This window comes from Mandrillus leucophaeus, unplaced genomic scaffold, assembly GCF_000951045.1.
Source record: "Mandrillus leucophaeus isolate KB7577 unplaced genomic scaffold, Mleu.le_1.0 Scaffold70, whole genome shotgun sequence".
NCBI classification, from domain to species: Eukaryota; Metazoa; Chordata; class Mammalia; order Primates; family Cercopithecidae; genus Mandrillus; species Mandrillus leucophaeus.
Window position 1 is genome coordinate 2,902,996 of NW_012107586.1, and position 10,395 is coordinate 2,913,390.

The window sequence follows — 10,395 nt, forward strand, 5'->3', positions numbered from 1 at the left end:
CCTCCCAGCTCAGACCTGTCCCCACTGCCAGGTCAGCTCCCCACTTGCTAGTCTCCGAGACTTACCCAGCACAGAGAAGGCAGGGGTGAGAGGCCAGCTGTCCCCACCATCCTTGGGCAGTTCTTGTTCCAGTGGCCCCCACCCTCTTAACTCCAGAGCCCTCTAAATCAAGGGACACCGCCAGAGCTGCCCTTTGGCCCAGCGCGAGGAAGATTAACCATTTCCCTACCTTGCCCCAGCACTCCGGGCCTGCCCCTCTTGGATGGCTCCTAAACCAACCTCGCCCAAGCTATTTGCCCTTCTAAGAGTCAGGTCCTATATCACCCTCTTCCCAAGGGCACAAGAGACCCAGGGGAGCCCTCCACCCAACTGGAGGACCCTTCACCCGGTCCTGGTCCTGCCTCCCCCTTGGTCCACCTGCCTTCCCACACTTCCCAAGCGGACTGGCACTGTCCTGGGTTGGCTTCTTACCTGTGTCAGGTGCCCTGGGCTCTGCCAACCGCCAGCTCCCGACTCGGGGCATCCTCCCTCACCCATTCCCGCAGCCCCGACCTGAAGCAGTAGCTGCCTTCTCTCCGCACAGGCCAAACCCTGAGGCTCCCAGCACCCAGCCCGCGCCGAGGCCCAGGGACTTCCCGAGGGCTGGGGACCGCAGGGTGGCCCGGGTCGCAGCTCTTCGCAGCACACCAGGCTCACAGTGCAGCCCATCCGGCCTGGCGCCCGGCGGGCAGGGGCGGAGACGCGGGAGCCCCAGGAGCCGGCCCGCCCCCAGCCCTTGCTACAGCTCAGCCCCGAGCGCCTGCGACATTGGCAGGGGAGCAGCAACGCCCCCCAGTCTGGCCCCGACACAGTCCCTGCCTTTACGGCCAGCAGCGACAGGAGCCCCCATTGTGGGGTCTGATGAGGGTCTGCAGTACCGGTCCCGGACACAGCAAGTGATGAAGCCGACCTCAGGGAGGGGGGAAGAGAGGGTGGCAATGGTAGAGTCCTCGGGACAGGAACTTCAGACTGTCTGACTTGGGGGGCAGGGTGAGAAACACACCAAGAACATGACAGAGGGACAGGGAGAAGATAAAGGGAGACAATGAGGAAGAGGCAGAGATGAGGGACAGAGATGGGGACGCAGCTTCAGCATGGGGGATATAGGTGCAGGACCAAGCCCAGGGCAGAAACTCTGGGGCATCCCTGGTGCTGGTTTTTAGATGCGGTTCCTGGGGTTTGTGAAAACAGCCGTCCTCCCAGGCCCCTGCTCCGCTTCCCCGATACTAGCCTCTGGGGCAGCCCAGCCTGGAGAAACGAGGACCCGGCATGGAAAGACCCCAGCCTCAAGGAGGCAGAGCACAGCGAGGATGGGAGGCCCCAGCCCACGTGGGAAACCCGCCTAGCCCATTACTGGGCACAGGATCTCACTGGTGGTCTCACATCCATCCTTTTGGGAATGGGATCAGGACTGGGGGGTCGGCACTGGTAACCAGCACTCACGGGGACCGCTCAGCTCACTAAGGTGGAGAGAGGAAGGAGGAGCGTGGTGGGAACCTCGCCCTCTCCTCCCCACTCTGGAGCGCCGCCTCACAGCCCAACCAAACAACACGGAAGAGACAACCACAGGAACAGCAGCTGCGGAGCTCCACGGCCTCCCTCTGCCCCCTGGTGGCGAGAAGGAAGAAAAGCAGGGGCAAGTGCTGAAAACGAAAAGGAAACTAGCAGCAGTCCCACTAACCACAATGGATCAGCCCTCATTTGGCCAACAGGTGACTCTACCCCAGGCCGGCCTGAGGACCCATTTCCCATCTCACCATTCTGCCCCAGTGCCCTGGATCCTGCCTCTACCACTTCTTTCCTGCAGCGTCTTCGGTTTCCCCACTGCTGTGAGCCAGGTTCCCCCTCCAGGCTGCTGGGCTGAGACTGAGTCACTTCTTCCCAGGCTGTAAATCCTGGGACAGCTCTGCAAGGCACCGTCACTAGGGAGGGACTCAGGCAGCAGAGCCGCGCTCTCGTACCCCAGCCAGCCAGGCTCTCCTGGGTGAGTAGCAGGGGGACCCTGGAATTTACAGGGACAGAAGGGGAGTGATACCAGGAGCCAAGGAAGATAAATTTCACACAGGATCTGGGCTGGAAGAGGCTGCCGAGACCATCAGTCCAATCCTTGGTCTACAGGTGGGGAAACTGAGGCTCAAGGAAGGTGAGTGATTTGCCCGAGATCACACAGTGAGTGCGTAACCAGGCCAGGATGGAGACCCAGGTCTCTGGACTCCTGACCCCATCCTCCCTAAATCCCATGTCCCACCCACCTCCCTCATTTACCTCCGTTTCCCTCTCCCCTCCCCTCCACTGTGTCCCACTGCTGCACCACTGCCACCCCACCCCAAACTCCAGCAGCCGCAGCCTGGGAGGCAGGACACCCGGGTTTTCCACTCCATACCTGGTCTTGACTAGGATCTCAGAATAAAGCCACCAGCTGTCGGGGCCAGTGTCCCTCTCTGGGCCCCAGGACCCATCGGGAGGAGAAGAGGATGAGATCCCCCCGGAGAGAAAGGCAGTATTAAAACCAGGCGCCCTGCTCCGCACACACACGCAGCATCTGCTCAGGCCCAGCCCTGGGGCCACACTTTACTTCTGCACCCTCTCCTCAAAGAACACACATTTTCCACTCAGCTGGGGCCCAGGAAACAATGAGTGGGTGTCTCGAGGAGGATGAGTACCTGGGCAAGGCTGGGGGCCCTCCATGGGGAAGGAGGGGACACCCCCAGCCTAGTGTCCACATGGCATGAGCGCTCACAGGGTCACTTACACCAAGTCAGGGACCAGAACACGGACCCTTTGGGCACACAGACCTGAGTTCAAATCCTGGGTACCTCTGTGATGTTGGATAAAAATCTTACCTTCTCTGTGCCCCAGGCTCCCCTCCAGCCTCCCACGGTTATGTGGGGATTGAATGGGACAAAGATGTTAAACAATTAGCACAGTATTGTCACCCAGGGACTGCTCAATCGGTGGAGGCCACACCTTCATATTCACATGCTGGCCTATAAGATAGAGCTGGGATTTTCTCCCCACTAGGTAACTTGCTGTGTGGCCAGAGATAAGTCTTTTCCTCTACAGACGTTCCCTCTGTAGGCTCTGCATCCTCCTTTGTGTAAGGAGAGAGCTGGGCAGTGAAACTCAGGGTCCTTCCTGGGCTCACAGTCCAAGTCACAGGGAATCACATTATCTAGCATCTCATGACTGGGTTAAATTAGAACGGGGGGTGAGAACGAGTGAGTCTAGAAGTCTAACTCTATAAAAGGAACGACAGGTCCAATTTGAACAAACAGGTGAGTTAGGGATGCTGCTAAGGTTAGCCACTGGGTGGCCTAAAGGATCTCTTAGGTCATGTACAACTTTGGGTTTAATATGACAGAACCAACACTCCCTCAAGTTACCCAGAGAAGCTACTGGCTGTGAAATCCTAATTACAGCATAATGCTGCCAAGTGAAAGGGGTAGACATAAGCAAGGAGAAATTAAGAAAGGTAAGAGACTCGTTACGATGAGGAATCTTCTTCAGTGTTTTGGGGGAAACTGTCCACAGTGTGAAGTCATCAACTTCTCACTCTGGTTTGCAGTTTAAATGTCTCTGGTTATGGCATCAGGTATTTTGGTATCTCTGCATGGCACACACATCAGGCATGAAGGTTTTCCCTTGAAATTTACACCAAGTTGCCCAGCTCCAGCTTATAAGGCTTCAGGAACAGGGCAGTTCTTATTCTTTGTAATTCCATGGGAGAAAATTGGATTGGAAGAATATAGAAGGAGTCAAGATCCAGTCCAGTCTACAGGTAAATAATAAACTGAGGCTGGGCGCAGTGGCTCACACCTGTAATACTAGCACTTTGGAAGGCCGAGGCAGGTGGATCACTTGAGGTCAGGAGTTCAAGACCAGCCTGAGCAACATAGTGAAACCCCATCTCTACTAAAAATACAAAAAATTAGCCGGGCATGGTGGTGTGTACCTGTAATCCCAGCTACTCAGGAGGCTGAGGCAGGAGAATGACGTGAACCCGCGAGGTGGAGGTTGCAGTGAGAGGAGATAGCACCACTGCAGTCCAGCCTAGGCAACAGCGCACAACTCCATCTCAAAAAAAAAAAAAAAGATAATAACTGAAAAACAATGAGCAGAGCTACAATCTAATAACAGGCACACTATAATTTTTTTTCTGAAACAATTTTTCTCTCTACAGTCACTCTCATTTCTATTAAACATAATCAAAGTAAGACTAATTTATTTGCAAAATAAGTTTAGTCTCATCAAACACAGCCTGACTAATTAAATAAATGCAGCAAACATAGTAATCGACCACAGAGGTTTTCTTTTAAAGCTTGCTTTGTTGGAACTTTTGATAAGAAATCTCAAATTGGATTTTTTAAAACCTCTTGAGGCTAGAAAGCCAAACCAAAGCAGACTTCAGACTTCACCAGCAATACCTATAGATTCCTTCTCTGGACATTTTCAAATATGACATCCCAGTCAATGCCCTAGTAATACAGCCAGTACTGTCAATATATCCTGTTATAAAGAGAGCCGATTCCTATTGAATGGAAACAAATAACTATATTACCACAGAAACAAGAATATTCACAAATAGTTTCTGAATTCTGGAAGGATCCTATATGGAGAAAAAGTAAATGTTTCCATTTTTGTTCACAAAAGTACATTTGGCCAAATTGCTGTAATCTATAGATAGTAGAAAAAAAAAGTTTCATAAACTATAGCAAACAAAATATTTAAAGAACCAGCAAAATTTCAAATAAAAATTCATAAAAAAAATTATCCTCCTCAGTTCATTTAACCTCATGTAATTAACTTTGTTCTGCTTGATCTTGATTAGAAGTTTCATAATAGCATCAGTCTCTTCAATAGAGTTATGGAAATTCTTACCCAGTCCAATGGTATGATCTTAAAGTTACCAAAAACCTATACATGTCAGAGTCCTTTCCATTAATCTCCTTGAACACATAACACCTTAGAATTATAGCTGCTTGAAAAAAAAGTTTTCAAAAAAACACCAGAAAAAAGCAATTAATTGTGGAAAACAGGTCTTGAAATGGCCATGGTTAAAGACCTTATTTGTGTTTATTATGATGATGCAACTCAGAAGGAAATTTGGGCATCAGAGACACAGACAGAGCTGAGTTTGCTTTTGCAAAGTGCTCCATCGGTAAAAATGCAACAGTTTTGGGTGATTCATGGTGAATCTGTTTTCATTTTAATCATTACATATTCATTTTAAATTAAATTAACAAAAGTGAATCGATTTAAAGAATATTACCCTTCAGCAGACATGGCCAAAATGTGAAAGGTGGTTTAGAGATAATGGAAGTTTGGAAGACCCCAAATTAGATGATCGTGTTATCAGTGAAGAGTGCCCTCAGCTGCTAGTAACAAAAACCTAACTTCCAGTGGCTTAAAAACAGCGGGTGAGGGGTTTTTTGGTGGTGTTATTTTACACATAACATTTGCTAATGTTGGTTGGGGGCTCAGCAATGTCCAAGGCTGACTGCCCTCTTTCTGATTCATTTGCCCTTTTCCTCATGGCCCCATGATGGTTGCTGCAGCTCTAGCAGTCACAAGCAAAAGGAAAGAAAAGGGAGAGAGGGTGCCAAGCAGTGTCTTTATTTCTTTTTGGTAGGAAAAGCAAGGGTTTTCCTAGAGCTCCCAACAGCCTTCTCCTTGACCTTCATTAGCCAAAATCGTATCTTTGGCCACTGCTAGGTGTAAAGAAGCCTGGGAGAGTAGGCAATAGATTGCATAACTGGTTTAAACCATCCTCATCCAATGGCGGTTCTATCAGTGAGTAAGGAAGGGGCCTCACAGCACGATAAACCAACATCAGTAAAAGCAAACTGAGAGTGGCTGCTGTCTCTTTAAACTTCCTGTCACTATTTATACATGAAAAGAGAACCCAGCAGGAGAGTATGATCTACCTTTAAAAATAGGCTTGCCAGTGGCAGAATTGTAGGCATTTGTGGCATGATAAATTTGACGTTTGTGGTAAGGCAAGATTTACACTTCCATTAGAGGATGGTTGAGAAGGAACAAGGACAGGCAGACCAGGTGGGCTGTGTGGAAGTGAAGCTTTCAGGCATACCTGTGGTATGAGTGTGTGACCAAAAGCAATAGACAATGAATCGCGCTGGTGACACGTGATCCATGAATCACAGTAGAAATGTCTCCCATTATTTATTTCCACAACCGTTGATTGAGCACTTACTATAGTCCCTGAAAGAGAACACAAAGATGAATGGAAGAGGATTCTTGCTCACAGGCTGGGAGAGGGCGGACTTGCAAACACATCATTGCAGTATAGTAGGGTTCATGTTATAATGGAGAATTGATGAAGTTACCAGAAGACTCAAGCCAGGGGACAGACATTAGCTGCCAGGGAAAGTTAAGGCAGGTTCCCAGAGAAGCCTTTCTCCATTACTGAGATGGGGAGAGCAGTGACCTTGACCCCAGCTCTTCCATTCGTGGACAGCCCCAGCTCTATGGTCTCTCTGCTAACCAGCCAGACTCTGGGAGTGGCCTATGCCCCCAGCCTCAGAGCCATTTAAATCAACCGGTCATTGGCACTGGTTGTGCAAAAGAGTGGCTAGCAGCAAAGGAGCATTCATTTTCCCTTCAAATCCCCACCAGACTACCTCAAAGAAGCCTGTAAAATAAGTAAAGATTGTGTACCTGTTGTCCAAACACAGCTCAAGTGCAGCCCTCCACCTCCTTCCCACTGGATTGTCCCCAATTTGCTCATAGAGAGGACTCCTTCTGAAGTCTCTGCTATAAAGCCAAATCCTTCCCCCTTTATTCTTATCAGACAGTTGCAAGCTTTCACAGGTGATCTACAAGGGAATTTTGGAATAAACAAATGGAAATAAATTCAAGAAAAGGAAAAGAATGAAAACGATCATCCATAGAGTGGAGAATTCAGATAACGGACCCTCAACCCCAGCTTCACACCTGGGACCCCCGCTTGGTCATATGGACCCTGGCAGTCTCTAATCACAAGTCTGTGATCCCTTGACTTAAGTGTTCTTCTCCAGATAACTTAACTGTGGGGCTCAGAAGGGAGGTGTTGTCTGACTTGGTTTCCTTATTTCCCTTCATTCATCAAGTGCCCTCTAGTTGTTAAGTCACTCTGATCCCTGAGCTGCAGCTCCTACGGTTGGACACACCCGGCTGGGGCCTCAGGTTGGAAACCACCTTTGCTTGCTGGGATTTTCTTTGGGGTAGGATGGCTTGGCTTGACTTTATTTTAGAAAACGTGTTCATTTCTGTGGGACCTGAGGATTTCTGATAAACTGGCTGCCCTCCTCCTCGCTTATGACCATGTACTAAACTCTGACTTCATACATGGAGGTAGGTGAAGAAGAGGCCACAACTCCTCCTCCCTTCTTTTTATACCACGCCATGGGAAGAGGCTGACAGTTTTCCAATTTGATGTTTATTGCTTTGCCCTAAGACTTTGCCTTTGGTGAAAACGCAAATACTGGTAGGGAGGGAACGTACTAAAATGTGTGTATCTGAGTGAACTTATCATAGATCTTCAGGCCTGGCAGCAAATGAGAGGTGGATGACTCTGTCTTCCTCGATTTGCAGATGAGAAAACTGAAATCTATAGGGGTATGAGACCCCACTCAAGGTCACGAGGCTTATTAATGGTAGAATCAGGATAGAACGAGAACTAGATGCTAGATGTCCTTACAACCAATCTAAGTAATTTTCCAAAGGCTTTCAGATGGTTCTCTAGAGAACCCTGGGGCTTTGAGGGGCTTTTTAGGGGTCATTTGTGTTGGGAGATCAGCAAACCCTCCCCCACAGCAGCTCGGCTTTTGTCTATTTCACATATTGGGCTTCTGGGAAATTTTTGTTTCAGCAAAATTCTTCACAATAGGAAAATATTTGAAAAGTCTTGAATGACTCTGTAGATTTTGGGGGGAAATTCAAGGACCAAGATTAAAGCTTTATCCTCTCAAATGGCTAAAATTCCTTTAAACAGAGGAAAAGGCTTAAAATACAGGTTAATGCAAGGTGTTGCTACCACTTCCTTCTTTTCTTTCTTTTTTTTTTTTTTTTTTTTTTGAGACGGAGTCTCGCTCTGTGGCCCAGGCTAGAGTGCAGTGGCCGGATCTCAGCTCACTGTAAGCTCCGCCTCCCAGTTTTTCGCCATTCTCCTGCCTCAGCCTCCCGAGTAGCTGGGACTACAGGCGCCCACCACCTCGCCCGGCTAGTTTTTTGTATTTTTTAGTAGAAAGGGGGTTTCACCATGTTAGCCAGGATGGTCTCGATCTCCTGACCTCGTGATTCGCCCGTCTCGGCCTCCCAAAGTGCTGGGATTACAGGATTGAGCCACTGCGCCCGGCCCCACTTCCTTCACCTAGTAAATTTTAAGAATCAGGGAGAACACAGGAAAGGAAATAATAGAAGGGGCCACCTGGGAACAGGTTTGCCTTCTTGCATTTTGCTTAGTGCTGGCCCTTCCCTGAATGTGCAAGACCAACCTAGTACCCCTATCCGAATGCACAGACACAGCTGAGGATAGAGAAGGCTAAAGAGGGACAGAGGTAGAGACATAGGCCGAGAGGAGGCAGTTGTAGGTTGAGCTAGGACTAAGGCGTTTTCCCCGTATTCCATCTTACCCCATACTCAGGCCAGGCCTTGGAGTTATGGAAGGTGGAGAACACTGGGAAGCCAACATCCAAGAAGCCCAGGTTGGAGGCAAAGGAGGAAGGTGAGCTCTGGTTGCCAAACCAACAGGGAAGCAAAGGATATCCCAGTAACTGCTCTCACATCCTTGATGAGAGCACCTTGAATCCAAGCTACTAAGTCACATTTCCTTCCATCTAACCTTCCAGTTAGATCAAACCATGACTGAAACTGAAGAAGATATGGAATATTACAGACTCATGGATGTGGTTTGGTGAGGAGCATTCATCACTGACATGCCACCTACAGCAAAAGATTACAGCCCCTGTAGACTGGAAACTGACACACTCAACAAGTATGTTGTGGTCGTTACCTATGCCCTAGTGTTCCTGCTGAGCCTGCTGGGAAATTCCCCGGTGGTGCTGGTCATCTTATACAGCAATGTTGGCCGCTTCATCACTAATGTCTACCTGCTGAACTCAGCCTTAGTCAACCTACTCTTTGCCCTGACCTTGCCCATCTAGGCCACCTCCAAGGTGAATGACTGGATTTTTGCACACCCCTGTGCAAAGTGGTCTCACTCCTGAAGGAAGTCAACTTCTATAGTGGTATTCTACTACTGTCCTGCATCAGCGTGGACTGTTACCAGCCCATTGTCCATGCCACTTGTACACTGATCCAGAAGCATCACTTGGTCAAGATAGTTTGTTGGCTGGGCGCAGTGGCTCATGTCTGTAATCCCAGCACTTTTGGAGGCCGAGGCAGACGGATATCTGAGGTCAGGAGTTCGAGAGCAGCCTGGCCAACATGGTGAAACCCCATCTGTACTAAATATGCAAAAATATTAGCTGGGTGTGGTGGCACCCGCCTGTAGTCTCAGCTACTTGGAGGCTGAGGCAAAAGAATCACTTGAACCCAAGAGGCAGAGGTTGCAGTGAGCCTCACACTTTTGTCTTCATCGTGCCGCTGCTGGTCATGCTGTTCTGACACAGATTCGCCCTGTGCATGCTGTTTAAGGCCCACATGGGGCAGAAGCACCGGGCCATGCAGGTCATCTTTGCTGTTGTCCTCATCTTCCTGCTCTGCTGTGTGCCCTACCACCTGGTCCTGCTCGCAGACACCCTCATGAGGACCCAGGTGATCAAGGAGACCTGTGAGCACCGCAATGACATTGGCCGGGCCCTGGATGCCACTGAGATTCTAGGCATCCTTCACAGCTGCCTCAACCCCCTCATCTACGCCTTCATCGGCCAGAAGTTTCACCACGGATTCCTCAAGATCCTGGCCACGCATGGCCTGGTCAGTAAGGAGTTCTTGGTACGTCATCACGTTACCTCCTACACTTCTTCCTCTGTCAATGTCTCTTCCAACCTCTGAAAACCATCGATGAAGGAATATCCCTCCTCATAAGGAAAGAATAACCAACACCCTGAGGTTGTATATGGAAGGTGGTCTGGCTGTGGACAGGCACTATCTGGGTTTTGGGGGGACACTAGAGGATGTGGGGGAGTTAGGAACTGGTGTCTTCAGGAATCATGCCAACCTTCTGAAGAGCTGCTGAGGTACCTCCAAGGACCAGCCTTTGCAGCTCCATGGAAAGGAAGCACCAACATTCCTGTTGAACGTTGCATCTTTATCCCACTAACTGGCTAATTAATACAGTTTTTTTAAGCTAGTTTGACTTCCGTTTCTATCATTTGACATCAGAAGAGCCCTGAC

At 49.3% G+C, this 10,395-nt stretch overlaps 1 pseudogene; it reads left to right on the forward strand.

Annotated features, from left to right (window-relative positions):
• The first annotated feature begins 6,060 nt into the window (after nucleotides 1-6,060).
• Nucleotides 6,061-10,176, forward strand: LOC105528093 (annotated as a pseudogene).
• The last annotated feature ends 219 nt before the right edge of the window (nucleotides 10,177-10,395 follow it).